Genomic DNA, 15794 nt, shown 5'->3' with positions numbered 1-15794 from the left:
TAAAATCTGAGCATATACTGTTTAAGAAAAATATATTAATAGCAATTAGTGTAGTCATTTGAAACTTTTTCATCAAATTCTCAGTTTTACTTAAGATACTACATTGGTGTGTTATTAAAGAAAAAAATTACTTCATATAAATTACAAGTCAATTTGGTCTTTAATTAGGAAAACTGGTTATTTGGACACCTCTTTTTCCTCTTTTGTACATAACAATTTAACATTTCTATTCACAGTCTTTCTTTAAAGAAAAGTTTTAGAGCAAATATTAGACTTGGGGAGTATAATTCATCTCATTCCCACTCCTTCCCTCCACTTAGGCCAGATAATACTCTTATTCAGCCATATTATATAAACCTCAAACAAATTTGAGCTATTATGTGTTCATTAATCCTATATATTGGAGCTTCAGGTTTCATATGACAGCAGCAAGGATAGACTAGCAGTTGTGGGGAAATAGCTCCATGCTGGGGCTTGACAACCTTGCCTGTATCCACATAGGCCACATAGGCAAGACTGAACCTCAGCTGACTTGGCAGAAGGCTTGTGATTCTCCCAGAACAGGGGAGCATGGGAGGCTTGTGAGTTGTTGCTATATGGCCATTTCCTACTCGCTCCCTAACTATCAGGGAGGGTATCATGAAACTGCTTCCCATCACCTCCTGGGGTCTGATGAGGTCTAAGGCTTTCTGCCTTGTCCCCGCCCCCTACCTAGGGCACAGCCACAGCCTGTAAAACTGCTTAGCTGCAGGGTGCATTGGCTTCTCAGTAAAAGGGTGTCCCATCATTTGTGTGGCAGTCATCTGGCCTCTTATGTTTTGGTGTTGCCATGAGCAAGGTCCATGGGGAGCTGGCACCTTTGGATAGTCTTCTTTTTGCTGTCTAGGTAAGTCATAAACTGTCTGAATCTAAAAAAAGGCTCATTGTTTTTTTCTGGCCAAATCTATTAGTCAGATCTTACCTTGTGCTTGACAATAATAAAAAAGCTAATAACAAAGTTTGCTAACATATATATATATATGTATATATATCATAAATATGTCAGGAAAAGATGGATTATTTAATAAATCATTTTGGGACAACTGGCTGTTTAGGAAAAAAATGTATCTCTGTTTCTTACAGTGCCCTCTTCCCCAATTCAGACAGATAAAATAGTTAATAAAAAAAAAAGGGGGGGGCTTCCCTGGTGGCGCAGTGGTTAAGAATCCGCCTGCCAATGCAGGGGACATGGGTTCGAGCCCTGGTCCAGGAAGATCCCACATGCTGCAGAGCAACTAAGCCCGTGCGCCACAACTACTCAGCCTGTGCTCTAGAGCCCGCGAACCACAACTATTGAGCCCGCGTGCCACAGCTACTGAAGCCCACGTGCCTAGAGCCCATGCTCCGCCACAGGAGAAGCCACCGTAATGAGAAGCCCGTGCACCGCAAGGAATAGTAGCCCCTGCTCACCACAACTAGAGAAAGCCTGTGCGCAGCAACGAAGACCCAACGCAGCCAAAAATAAATAAATAAAATAAATTTATTGAAAGAAAAAAAGAAATGAAACCACAATAATGCCAATGAGAAAATGGATACATTTTTGAAAATACTTTTAGAAATGAGAGGGCCTTTAGTATGGTACAAAGTACAGCCTACATAGCAAAAGAATAATAATAAAGTTGACAACATAAAAAATTGAAACAGCAATATGAGAAAAATGCATCATAAAAATATTCAAAAGAAAAAAGGCAAACTGGAAAATATATTCTCAACACATAAGACAGCAAAAGACCAATTTCCCTCATGTGCAATTAAGTTTAGAAATCAGTAAGAAAAAGACAAAAAAGGAGAAGCAAAGACATTTTGTAGCAACTCTCCACAAATGGCCAATAAACGTTTGTCATTCATAATTAAAGAAATAAGTATTAAAATAGCAGGAAGGTATTATTTTTCATCTATTAGGCTGACAAAGATTAAAGAGAGTTGTAGTACCCAGTGCTGCTGAGGGTGTAGGGAAACAAGCACTCCTGCACAGTTGGTGGGAGAATAAGTTTGTGCAACCTTTGTTAGAAGACAGCATTGGCAATTATTTAAAAATGTAACAGGGAATTCCCTGGCCGTCCAGTGGTTAGGACTTGGCGCTTTCACTTCCCAGGGCCTGGGTTTGATCCCTGGTCAGGGAACTGAAATCCTGCAAGCTGAGAGGTATAGCCAAAAAAAACCCAAAAGTAACATACATCTACCATTTGACCTAGGAATTTCTTTTCTACATACCCTTGTATGAGTACACAAAAATGTGCGAAAAAATGTTAATTGTAGCTTTGTTTGTAATAGCAAGAAAACTGGAAATAACTTTAATGCTCATCAATAGAGGGTTGGTTCAATAAATTATGGAGCTCTGCTATAAATGGAAAGCTATGCAAAATATTAAGGATGATGGAATCATTCAGTACTAACATGGAAAGGGTTCCAAGATATATTTTTAATTAAAAATGCAAATTGGCAGAACTGTATGTAAATTATGATCTCATTTGCCTTAAGTACATATTGTATATGCATAGACATATTCTGAATGATTTTGGCAGAATCCGTTAATACTGGCTACCTCTGTAGAGTGGAACTGGGGATAGTGTGACTGGGGATAAAGAGGAAAACTTTTGAATTTTCTTTTGCCATGAGTATAGTTTATTTTTAAGAAGCTACTTAATATAAATAGTAAAAACTTACACCACACCAATACTGTATACATTTCTAAATTTGTACAAATTCCTAAAAATTTTTCCTAAATCATAATCTTCAAATTTAAATTTCAGTTTTTCTGTGAGTCAAAGCATTAAGAATAAACAAAGGCCCAACTCATTTTATACAACACTGGAGAAAAAAGGAGTTAAAAACATGGCCCCAAGTAGCTTATAATCTTCCTAGTAAAGCTTTAAAGAAAGAAATATTTCTTACTTGCACTAACTCTAAGGAGAGAATGATTTCAGAAATAGGATGCATCTGTGTTGTTACAGCCAGAGTAACTGAAAAAGGTCTCTTTCTGGCAGTGGGATTTGAACTGAACTTTGAAAATGAGACAATTTAGTGAACAGGGCAGCAGCAAGGTCATTTCAGCAATACACTGGCACTTGCACAGTCAGTAAAGCAAGAACGGGCTTGGCATTGTGGGGGAAGTGCTTAGATAGATGTCCCTGTCTGAAATGAGTATATGTTTTAGGCGGTATTGGGAAGTAAAATTTATACAAGGAGGGTGAACTTGGATGGTGGAGGGCTCTTATTTCTCAGAAAGAGAAGCTTGGCCTTGATACTCTAGGCAATGTAGATTCTTGAGAGGATGAATGGTGACATGATGAAAATAAGTATTAGGAATATTAATCTGCTGGCCTTAATACAAGACAGATTGAAGTCTGGTGAAGTGGCAGTTGAGAAGGAAAGAAAAAAGTAAGAGTAGAGAAAATGGTCAAAGTAGAAAGAATTTAGTGACAGTACAGATATAGGGGACTCAGTGGAGGAGTCAAAGGCAGTTCTCATTTCTCCTAGTCTACAAGCCTAGAAAAATTGATTAAAATGCTCTAGGCTCTAGACACTGTTAATTGGTTTATTGAAGCTAATGAGGACCATATTTCTCCAACCTTTATGTACCTCCTGGGTATAATTTCTTCCCTTCAAACTCAGGAATATATATAGATAAAGATTTTTTTCCCCAGCCATTTATTCTGCCATTTTTTTCTCAGTTATATTTGTAAAGACCCAACCCACAATTCCCCCTGATTTCAATGCTATTTCTCTTTTATTTTAACTCCTCTAAACTTTCCTCTAACTGAATTTTATATCTTCTTTTACTATCTCTCAATATTTTTTCAACTCTATTAAATCTCATACTCCCAATTATTACTACATATTTGAAGCCATTAGGGACTTATCTCTGTACCAGCCTAGCACAGCATCAGGTGCAGTAGAAGGTAATCATCAGGCACCATGGGGCTCTATAATTAAATTGATGGTGATGGTACTAGCCAAAGATGTCCCCATGTCTTTAGTCTTGTTTTGCTGAGATTTTCCTCACTATTTTTGCTACCTCCTTCTCTTAGGGAAATTACATGAGTTAAGAGTGCTTAACTCATGCTTAAGAATGATCTTATAAACTTTGTAAAAATATGATGTGTCACGATGCTGTGTCACAACCCTTTTCTTATAAAAGCTAAAACACAAAACCTTCTGAAGTTCTTTCAGTGAAAATTCTGGAAGGAAAATCTCTAGGAGGAGAAGCCAAGCAAATGACCCTAATTATTTCACCTCTGTTTTCGTCTTCCCTTGGGAAGATTTGTGCTGTCCCAACTTGAATTATGCTGGGTACCAAACTCTGGTCCAAATGTGAACAATATTTCCTTCCTTAGTTCTCCTTAGGACAGAATAAATAAGTGGTCATTTTGAAAACTTCACTAAATATTAAGATAGAACAAAAAATTAAAGGAAATAGCAAAAAAAAAAACCCCACCTCAAGCATAAAAGATGTGTTTTTTGTTTTCCGTTTTTTTTAAAAAATTTATTTATTTATGGCTGTGTTGGGTCTTCGTTTCTGTGAGAGGGCTTTCTCTAGTTGTGGCAAGCGGGGGCCACTCTTCATCGCGGTGCGCGGGCCTCTCACTATCGCGGCCTCTCTTGTTGCGGAGCACAGGCTCCAGACGCGCAGGCTCAGTAATTGTGGCTCACGGGCCTAGTTGCTCCGCGGCATGTGGGATCTTCCCAGACCAGGGCTCGAACCCGTGTCCCCTGCATTGGCAGGCAGATTCTCAACCACTGCGCCACCAGGGAAGCCCGAAAGATGTGTTTTTTGGTTTTTTTTATATATATAAAAAGATGTGTTTTTGATTATGAAATAATTATAGCCATACAGAAATCTTAAAGGATTAGATCAATTTTGCAAGCACGGTTTTCTTGCCTTTCATTTCCCTACCTCTATATGACAAGGCATCTCAGTACCATCACAAGAGAGGTGTTTTCATCACATACTGACTCATTCTTGGACTAAGGTTTAGGAGACTGGCTTAAATGTCTCAGATTAATTGGGGTCTTCTTACGCAGTTCAGGTTTCTAGCCTGAGGTATATACCTTATCCATAGTGGATTATCGGAATTATTGGAATTCACACAATATCTAAACCTTTCTGGCTGAGGTTAAAAGATCTGCCAACTTCTTGAGCATTCTGTGAGGAAGTGATCTAAAGCGTCATCATCATCATCATCATCATCATCATCATCATCATCATCACAAAGTGACTTTAATCATATCACTATAACACATACACAGTAACAAAAGAATAGTCCTTCCATAGAAACACATGGGAATGAAGAAGGAAAAAATATCAGCAATCCTGTAGCAGAAAATTATGACCTCCTACACTCAGCATTAAAAACGAGTTTAATCATTTTTCTTCTTTTTCTAAAAAAGTAAAATTAAATTAAAAGGTAAATTAAAACTAAAACGAAGGTGATCTAGGATTTGAAAATGTGAAGTGATGTTTTATCACTAACCAGATATTTAATTTTTTTCAATAATTAGGTTAACAATAAAGGCTAAAAGCAAAAGGAAAAAAAAAACACCTCTGCATTTTAAATGAGGAAAATCACATTCCTATGCTTAGATGTTTTTCCTTCAAGTGTCAGAATTTTAGAGTCAAAATATTTCCTATCAATTGCTGGTTTATTAGCAGGGCTTATTGATTTTTAATTAGATTTAATAAATATTCAGTGGTATAGAAAGCACTATGCTAGAGAATAAGTGAATAATAAGAATAAGGCATTTCACATACCTTCAGGAGTTCAAAATCCAGTGGGGAAGACAGAACAATTATTGGAACCATTACCTAAACATGAATTTTTTAAGGTTTGAGAAAGAGAAACTGCAGTAGTTATTTGCATACTTATTGTTTATTGAAACTGTTTTTAGAAATGAGTTTTTTTTTCATAACATGTTAATAATTCTCACCTCTATATTTTGCTATGTTGTTCTGGTGAATTTGACTTTATATAAAGAGCTTTCATTTGATTTAGCATTATTAGGAGAATATTTAATAGAGAGAAGGAAAGCATCAAGTGAGTGCTAATGATCTCAATTTATAAATAAAAGGTTGCCTCACAATTAGACAGCTGGATTTGCTTTCTTCTTTTGAAATGCAATGATTCAAGAAGAATTTTTCTAAATATTTCAGATCAGTCATATTTAAATTAAAAATGTAAATTAAAAGTTAAAATGCCAGCCAGCTGCAAATCTACAAGCAACAGGTGTACTGTGAAGCCTTTATTATTAGAGACATTAGATACACAAATTTCAAGTCATAACATTTCAATATAACATACTGTGTGGTTTCCATTAATAAAATATTTTGTATAGAAATAGCAAAATATTTTTATACAAAGCAGTGGGTCTGTTATCACTTCCATTTGCAAAAGATGAAGACTGTCAATAATTAGTCCTGTTTGCAAGAGCATCTTGGGTTCTAATGGTTAGGGGAGCAATAAAGAGGTCAAGGGAGCAGTTATGAAGTAAATGAACAGAATATGTTTTCCCTGATACCACGTGAGGAGAAACACTTTGCGAGATCCAAAGGAAATAAGAAACTTAAATTGAGATTATCAAGGCTAAGAAAGCCACTTGTGGAGGCATAAATATAATCATCAAACAGAGCTATTAGAAAATCATATTGGTCTCAAATCTGAAAGTAGAAATGGGATTCCTATCACTCCCCTAATCCTGTTTTGGGGAGTGAAACTTCCTGAGTTATTTTACCCAGTGATCCATTACCTAGGTTGTTCCTCTCCCCCAGAACTGTTCTAAGAGCTGTGATACTCTTTTCTACCCACCCCACTTCTTTCAACCACCTAGTTCCACTTTCCAAATACATAGCACTGAATCCACCATTCAACTATTTTATCCTTCAGGGAGTGCCCTCTATATGTGCTTAGTGTTGAGTAGGAATGTAATGTCCCTGACTTCAGGAATTTATAGTCTACTGAGAGAGGCAAGACATATACATAGTATAAAGCAAGTCAAAGCAGTGTTTATAGAAACTAACATCGTCAAAGAGATAGTCTTTAAATGGGCCTTAGGGAGGGTGGAGTGGACATTCTGGGCTCCATAACCAATATTCATTATTTGCTTCCTCACTGTTAAGAGCATTCAGGCTTTAGCTTGGATAATATCTTCTACCATAAGCTCAAGTATTTGGAGGGAACCTGATCCCACCTCAAGTTTCAGGGGGATTTGTGGTTGGTTTAATTTAATCACTGGCACATTCCATTTCCCCTGGTCACATCATTGTTTGGTTGGGGCTGAGGGTGGGGGATGGGAAGAGGAGACTATGACCCAATCAAGGTGAATTTCAGGACTCTTATTTGGAATACTGGGAAGAATTTCTCTCTTCCTCAAACAACAGGGTGCATGAATATGAAGCCTGGAACAACTAGAGCCATTTTTTTCCAGGTAGTAAGTCAGCCAGAGGGTCAAGAAAATATACAGACAAGGGCACTGCCAAGAGAACTGCAGAGAAACAGAGGTGGAGCCACTGGATCCAGCCAATCTAAAACCTGCCTTGGGACTTCCCTGGTGGTCCAGTGGTTAAGGCTCCACGATCCCAATGCGGGGGGCCTGGGTTTGGTCCCTGGTCAGGGAACTAGATCCTGCATGCTGCAACTAAAGATCCCGCATGCTGCAGCATGCTGCAATGAAGATCCTGCGTGCTGCAACTAAGACCCAGCACAGCCAAATAAATAAATAAATAAATATTAAAAAAATAAAATAAAACCTGCCTTGCCACCAGGCCAAACATTTCCTTATTGTTTAACCTAGTTTAAGGTTTTTGTTTGTCTGTTTGTTTTACATGTAGCTGAAAGCCTTTTGATTTCAAATAAGCAGACAGAAGAGGCTGCCGTGTTCCAGGCATAAGTGGCATTGAAGAGATGCAAATAAGTCAGAAAGCCCTTGAAGATAAACAGTAGACCAACATGTTTGGGAGGGAGGGTCTATAGAATGTAACAGTAAAGACAAGTGTAAAAAAAGTGGTTCAGAGGTAGATGCAGAAAAAATTAAAACTCTGGCTACAGATTTTGGACTTGTTTTGTAGGCAGGATCAGTTGTTGGATTTTGATTGGGTAATGTAAGAATAATAAACATTTACTGAGCACTTAACAATGTGCCAGGCATATACATGTATTACCTCATTTAATTTTGAGCTCTTTAATGAGGTGCTATCTCTTTCCCTGTTCAACAGATGAGGAACATGCTTTGTAACATGGTTGATAAGTGGCAGAGCTGAGGTTAGAATCCTTGCATTCTGACCTTAGAGCTGGCACTCTGAACTGTTGCTTTAGTCTGCCTCCTACATGTCATAGTAAAAGGGGTGTTTTTAAAGGTTGATCTGATAGCAGTGTACTAAATGATTTGGAGGGGAAAAGCAGAAGAGACTGAAGCAAGGGGAAATAGTTCTGGCACAAAATTTTAGAACTGAAGAGAACATAGTGACAACCTTGTCCTGTCCATTTTATCTTTTTAATTTTTGGCTGTGCCACACACATGCCATGCAGGATCTTATTTCCCGGACCAGGGATGGAACCTGCGCCCCCTGCATTGGAAGAGCAGAGTCTTAACCACTGGACCGCCAGGGAAGTCCTAGCCCTATTCATTCTATGGAGGAGTTTGGGGCTCAAAGACTGTGATACCTAAAATGACATAACTAATTGGTGGTATACGGAGTCCAAGTCCAGTGATCTTTCTCCGACTAAGATATTGCAATTATTTGAGTGGGATGTGATAATAACCTAGGTTAGAGTGGTGGCAATGAGAATAGTTTACGGGATATCTCTGAGATATGATAAAGAAATAATTGATAGTATGCAGGGGCTGATTACATATAAGAAAAAACATAAGGAGTAATCACAGATGTTTTCGACATTCCTGCCACAGAAGATTTGGGGCTGGGGGGTGGGAGTGGGAATAATGATTCCAATGACAGAAAAATAGAAGTTGGAAAAGGAACTTTTTGTTGTTGCTGGGGAAGGGATAGTGGATAAATTCTGTTTTAGGCATATTAAGATTGAGGTGGTAGTGGAACCCTCAAGTATAAATACGTCATAGACAGCTGAGAATGAAGAAGTGAAATGAGATACAGTTTTAGATATTAGTTTCATTGAGGTAGACGTTGAAACCATAATTTTGTCATTAAACATCAAGTAAGAGTAAAACACAGTGTGGGCATTATTATTACTATTACTATTTTTTTAAATCTCCTGCATCCACCGGGGGTCCTTTTAGTTACTTGAAAAAACATTAGGGGAATAAACTTTCAGTTATTTTGAAAAAACTTTTGAAATGTTTCTACTGGATTTGAATAAAAATCTTCCAGTCAACAGTGGAGAAAGGTAAGCAATAACTTGCTTAAGGTTGTACGTTATCATGGTCATCAATTCAATACATATTTGTATATTAGAAACTCTATTTATAAGGTAATTAATTCCTATGTGTGTATATTTTAACAGTAGGGTGGCCAAAGTCCTTCCACTTTAGTTTTGGTACCGCTTGCATTTTATGAAAGATTTTCATCTATAGTTTTAGAGTAAAATCTGAATATATCCCAATTATCCTTATACCATCAATTCTTTTTGAACCTATTTCCCCCACTTTTTGTGGCTGCAGTAAAAAGTAAAATTTACCTTCATGCCACCATTTTCTTCCTTACGCTTTCTCTAATGTGATTTTTATCTGTGAATCTGAAACATCATTTGCTCATTTTCACATTTCACAGTGTTTTTTCTTATCAAGAAAAAATGGCTTGGAATGTAAGAATTTAAAAAAATAAGTTCATATAAGTGAGAACTAAAAAATTGTCTTCTTTTTCTGCTGACACTAAATATTATGGTTATTTCCCCAACATCTATTTCAGTCTTCCCCGTTTATGTGGCAACCATGTGGTTTGGGTAGGCCAAGCCTCTTGCTATGATGATGGATTCAGGTTAATCACACCTAAGTCATCAGAGCATGGACTGCCCTGGCCCCAGGGATGAATGAGAAGTGCTCTAATCAGTGCACAGTTTAGAACTTCTGTTGAATGGATATGGGAGCAGACTAGCTTAGGTATGAAGAGGCCCTGATTATTTTTGTCAGCCATATTATGTCAGTGAAAGTAACCATTGTTAAAATAAAGTCAACACCATGTACAGAATGAAGCTGAATCCTTGATAATCCTTGATAAAACATAGCTAGACTGCCAGACCAATCAATTCTGAAACCTTACCCACTTCTGGATTTTCTAGTTAAATGAGCCAATAACTTTCCTTATTTGTCAGTTTGTGTCGAATTTTTCTGTGTACATCACTGAAAGCATCCCATGAGGTAAAGCATTCTTTCTCTATTGGTAAGCTTACTGTTGTTACGGGGAAAAGTCCTGGAATAGACTCTTTCTTTAAACCTCTATACTCAGTTTTTTATTCTTGACTAAACTGCTCATGACAATTGCACAAGGCTTTAAAATTGAACCTTATTTACTTATTGCTTACATATGGGGAATAATGTATCTTTTATCAGTCTCACAGACTTACTTAAAAATGAGCTCATTTTCTCAAGGGTGTTATGGTCTTGAGACATCTTCTGGGATTTTCAAACCTTGGTGTTGTTTCTCAAAAGAAAACAATGTTGTTGAGTCTGCCAAGATCTCCTCACCTTCAATACGGTTTTCAAACATTCCCATTTTGGGCTTCCCTGGTGGTGCAGTGGTTGAGAGTCTGCCTGCCAATGCAGGGCACACGGGTTCGTAGCCCTGCTCTGGGAGGATCCCGCATGCCGCAGAGCAACTGGGCCCGTGAGCCACAACTTAAAAAAAAAAAAAAATTCCTGTTTCTTTCTTTTTTTTTTTTTAATGTCTTTTCAGGTCTTCTGCCCATTTTTATTTTTATTTTTTTTTAATTTGAATTTCTTTTTTAAAAAATTAATTAATTAATATTTTATTTTTGGCTGCATTGGGTCTTCGTTGCTGCACGCAGTCTTTCTCTAGTTGTGGTGAGCAGGGGCTACTCTGTTGTGGTGTGCCGGCTTCTCATTGTGGTGGCTTCTCTTCTCTAGGCGTGTGGGCTTCAGTAGTTGTGGCAGATGGGCTCAGTAGTTGTGGCTTGCGGGCTCTAGAGCGCAGGCTCAGTAGTTATGGCACAGGGGCTTTGTTGCTCTGCGGCATGTGGGATCTTCCCGGACCAGGGATCAAACCCGTGTCCCTTGTATTGGCAGGCGGATTCTTAACCACACTAGGGAAGTCCTGTTCCCGTTTCTTAATTCATTGTCACACTTAAAAACAAATACTAAACTATCTTACAAATAAACAAAGAATAAAGATAACGGAATGTTTTTCCTAATGTTGACTCCTTGCAATACAGATGCCTAGATGAGCCTCTATTAGTGCTGTCCAATAGAAATTTCTTCTGAGATGAAAATGTTCTATATTGATACTGTACATTAGCCACATACAGTTATTGAGCACTTGAAATGTGACTAGTAACTGAAGAATTGAATTTTTAAAAAATTTTTATTGAAATATAGTTGATTTACAATGTTGTGTTAGCTTCAGGTGTACAGCAAAGTGATTCCGTTTTATATATATATATAGATATACAGATAGATATAGATATATATAGATATTCATTTTTTGATTCTTTTTCATTATAGGTTATTACAGGATATTAAGTATAGTTCCCTGTGCTGTAGTACGTCCTTGTTGGTTATCTATTTTATATATAGTAGTGTGTATATTTTAATCCTAAACTCCTAATTTATCCCTTCCCCCCTTTCCCCTCTGGTAACCATAAGTTTGTTTTCAATGTCAGTAAGTCTATTTCTGTTTTATAAATAAGTTAATTTGTATTTTTTTTTTTAGATTCCACGTGTAAGCAGATATGATATTTGTCTTTCTTTGTCTGACTTACTTCACTTAGTATGATAATCTCTAGGTCCATCCATGTTGCTGCAAATGGCATTATTTCATTCTTTTTTTTATGGCCAAATAATATTCCATTGTGTATATATACCACATATTCTTTATCCATTCATCTGTTGATGGACATTTAGGTTGCTTCCATATCTTGGCTGTTGTAAACAGTGCTGCTATGAACATTGGGGTGCATGTATCTTTTCGAATTTTAGTTTTCTCCAGATATATGCCCAGGAGTGGGGTTGCTGGATCATATGAAGAACTGATTTTTCTTTTTTTTTGGTTGTGCCATGTGGCATGCAGGATCTTAGTTCCCCGACCAGGGATTGAACCCATGCCCTCTGCATTGGGAGCATGGAGTCTTAACCACTGGACTGCCAGGGAAGTCCCCAAGAATTGAATTTTTAATGTTACTTAATTTTAAGTAATTTAATAATAAATTAATATAAATTTAAATTTACTAGCCACCTGTGGCTAGTGTGGCTATGGCTAGTGGCTACCATATCAGACAACACAGCTCTAGATCAACCTTAGACTATTACAGAGTTAAATAGAAAAAATGGCAAAAGATTGTTGTAGCCAAACAAGTGTATTTCTTTTGGCTGCACTGCATGGCTTGTGGGATCTTAGTTCCCTGACCAGGGATCAAACCCATGCGCCCTGCACTGAAAGCACAGAGTCCTAACCACTGGACCGCCAGGGAATTCCCAAAACAAGTGTACTTTTACAGTCTTTTCTTATCTTTGGGATGAAGTTCAACATTGATTTAATGAGATTTTATTCGTTTAAATCAAATTAAGTGATAGGAATTCCCTGGCGGTCCAGTGGTTAGGACTTGGTGCTTTCACTGCCATGGGCTCCAGTTTGATCCCTGGTTGGGAAACTAAGATCCCGTAAGCCATGAGTGCAGCAAAACAAAACAAACACAAAAACAAAAAAAACCCCAAACACCAAATTAAGTGAGTTTACTGGATTCCTTTGTGGACTCTTCTCTCTCCCTCACCTGTCCCAGCTGATTGGTCACTAAGTCCTATTCTTCCTACATCTTCAGAATATCTTAAAGATATCACCTCCTTTCCATCTGCATTACCATTGTTCAGGTCCTATCTGACCTTTATTATTTTAACAGCTTCTCAATTTGTCTTTTTACTACCATGCTTGTTTCTCTCCATTTCACTTCCTACCTTCTTATAGAGTAACCTTTCCTAAAAACAATCTCACCATATCACTTCCATTCTTTAGAATACACTTCACACTCAAAATGTGGTCAATGGGTCAGCAGTATAGGAGGCATTGCCTGGAGTTCATTGGAAATGCAGAATCTCAGTCTCCACCCAAACTAACTGAATCAGAATCTGTATTTTAATGAAATATATAATGGTGATTTTTATGCACATTCAAGTTTGAGAAGCACTGTTAATAGGATGAAGTCCAAACTCTTTAACATATCATAGAGGTTCTGGTCTAGCTCAGTTTCTGGCATCATCTCTGGCAACTGCCCCTTTCCAATCTCTTAAAACCCATAATCAATGTTGTACAAAATAATTTATAATTCTGAGTATGCACCTTTGTTCTGCTGCCTAAAAACCTTTTTTGCCCTGATCTTCAATACCCATTTGAAGTTTTTCTTTCTATGGTTTCTCATAAGAGTTAGGAGTATCTTCTTTGTACTCTACAGAATTTTATAGATACCTCTCTTACAGCATGTATCAAATGGATTCTAAGTACTTGTGTGTCTCTCATACTACACTGTGAACTTTTTGAGGTAGACATTATTTTTCATATAGTCATGCTGTTCTCAATAGTTCCCGATCCATGCTTGCTGTTTGAATGATGTGTTTCAAAAGACAGTATTAGATAACGGCAGTATTTCATACAATGGCTACATTCAGAAGGTAGAAAGAATCCTTGTAGAGGATTTTTATTTTACAAGAGGAAAACTGAAGCCCCCAAAGTTGAATGACTTCAAGTTATTGGCATGGTGACATTCTTCTCTGCATATACTAGGCACCCCACAAAGTATTCAGCCAATAAATATGATAAACTTATTTTTCTCTCTCTGGTTTTTAAATGAACTAAATTTCCCTTGACTAAGTAAGGTAAAGACTCTAATAAACTTGGATTAATCTCTATCTCTTCTGCTTATCTTTTCCTCACCTTTCCCTTGTGGCAAATGACAGGACTCTTTTCTATCTCCTCTTCACTTTAGTGTTATATGATGCTAATCAGAAAGATAGTGAAGTAATTAGGGATGCAGTACCATCAGTACACAGCTGATAGTAAGCTTTGCATCTCCTTTCAGATCTAAGATGCGGTTTCTTGAATTTCACAGTGTCTGGCGGAGTAAAGGACATGGACGAAAGCAGTTGGATCAGGCACCATCTTGATAAGACCAAAGCAATCCTCATAGGCAGAGGGAGACATTTGCAGTATACAGCAGTCAGTTTACATTGCAAAAGATAAACCCACCCGTTGTGGGTTTGAAAGCCACAGTATTGTGGGAAATCTTGTATTGCAGGCTATTCCTACGTGATTAGATTTTGGCCAGATTTCTACAATTCCTTCCTACATGCTCTCAAATAAAAACCATTATGTTTTCTTCTAGTTGGGAAGCCTCCTTTGACTTTATCTTCTTGCACTGTATTTCAGCCTATGTTGATGACTTCTATATCAATTATTTATTATGCTTGGCTTACAAATCCTAGGCAGTTTGATTCATTTTGCCATGATTCTTTGTTAAAAGATGGGCTCCGTTTTCCTGGTATTCCTTTTAGCTATTTCTGGATTCCAGCTGGGGTAAAAATCTTGTCCTAGGGGAGAATATAATTTAATTAGAGTGATTTACTTTTTAAAAATTTACTCTTTTGTAATGGAGAACTCACTAACTCTATTTCAACCAAATTTATTAAATGTCTACCATATAGTGTGGTAATTACAGGATGGTTATGACATAGACCTTTCCTCTGGGAAATACTGTTTGAATTTTATAGAAATTTCTATACCCATTATGTATTGTACACCTGAGCCTAATTCATATTACACTAAATATAGCATGACCATAAAATTTGAGGTGCAAACTGGGATACTTTGAAAGGAGTTGCAACTAATAATTACACCTGATCACCAGATTAAACAAGGACTGTCCTGGGCAAACTGGGATAGTGTTGGGCAAACTGGGATAATGTCAGGCAAACTGGAACATTAACAAAACATTTGTTTCTGTTATAATATTTTTTTTGCATTTTAAGTATTATAGTTATTAGGGAGCAGGTTGGGTTAAATATAACTATTTTATGATGCCTATTACATGCCAGACACTACAGTAAAGTATACTCAGACTTTAGTCAGGGAAACAGAATATATACATATAGCTATATTAAACAATTGTGTATAGTGGCATGAATACTGGATAGAAAGTCAGGATACCTAGATTGAAAATTTGCCTTGAAATTCAATCTCTTCCTTTGGTCGAATCACTAAACCTCTCAGGCTGTCTTCTTACTTATAAAATAGAATGATACTTATTCTTTGTAGGATGGTGTGAGAAGGTGGTAAAAAATGTGAAAGCAGCTAACATACTATCTATCCAACAAATAATGAATGCTTGACAATGCATGTCGACTTTGTTGATTTTCTAGTTTAATGAAAGGCAGCTAGAGTGGAAGTTAGAGACTCTTATTTTCTTTCTAAAAACTTTTATTACAAAGAATTTTTTACTATCTTCCACGGCCAATTTTGCCCCATGCACACCCCCATCCATATTATTTTGAAGCAAACTCAGATATCACATAATTTCATCTATAGGTATTTTAGTATGTATCACTAAGGATTCTTTACTTTTTTTAAA

General features: G+C 37.1%; 1 protein-coding gene across 1 annotated transcript in view; it reads right to left on the bottom strand.

The window, feature by feature from the left end:
• LOC309615142 (uncharacterized protein) overlaps positions 1-15794 on the bottom strand; it is a gene marked incomplete at its 5' end in the record, with an annotated part of 29943 nt that overhangs the window by 6959 nt on the left and 7190 nt on the right. The gene's annotated exons all lie outside the window — the stretch shown is intronic.

The sequence above is a fragment of the Balaenoptera borealis genome (assembly GCF_965194805.1).
Source record: "Balaenoptera borealis genome assembly, chromosome: 17".
Classification (NCBI taxonomy): Eukaryota; Metazoa; Chordata; class Mammalia; order Artiodactyla; family Balaenopteridae; genus Balaenoptera; species Balaenoptera borealis.
Note: the sequence above shows the minus strand (reverse complement) of the source record. Positions and strands in the feature narration are given on the sequence as shown.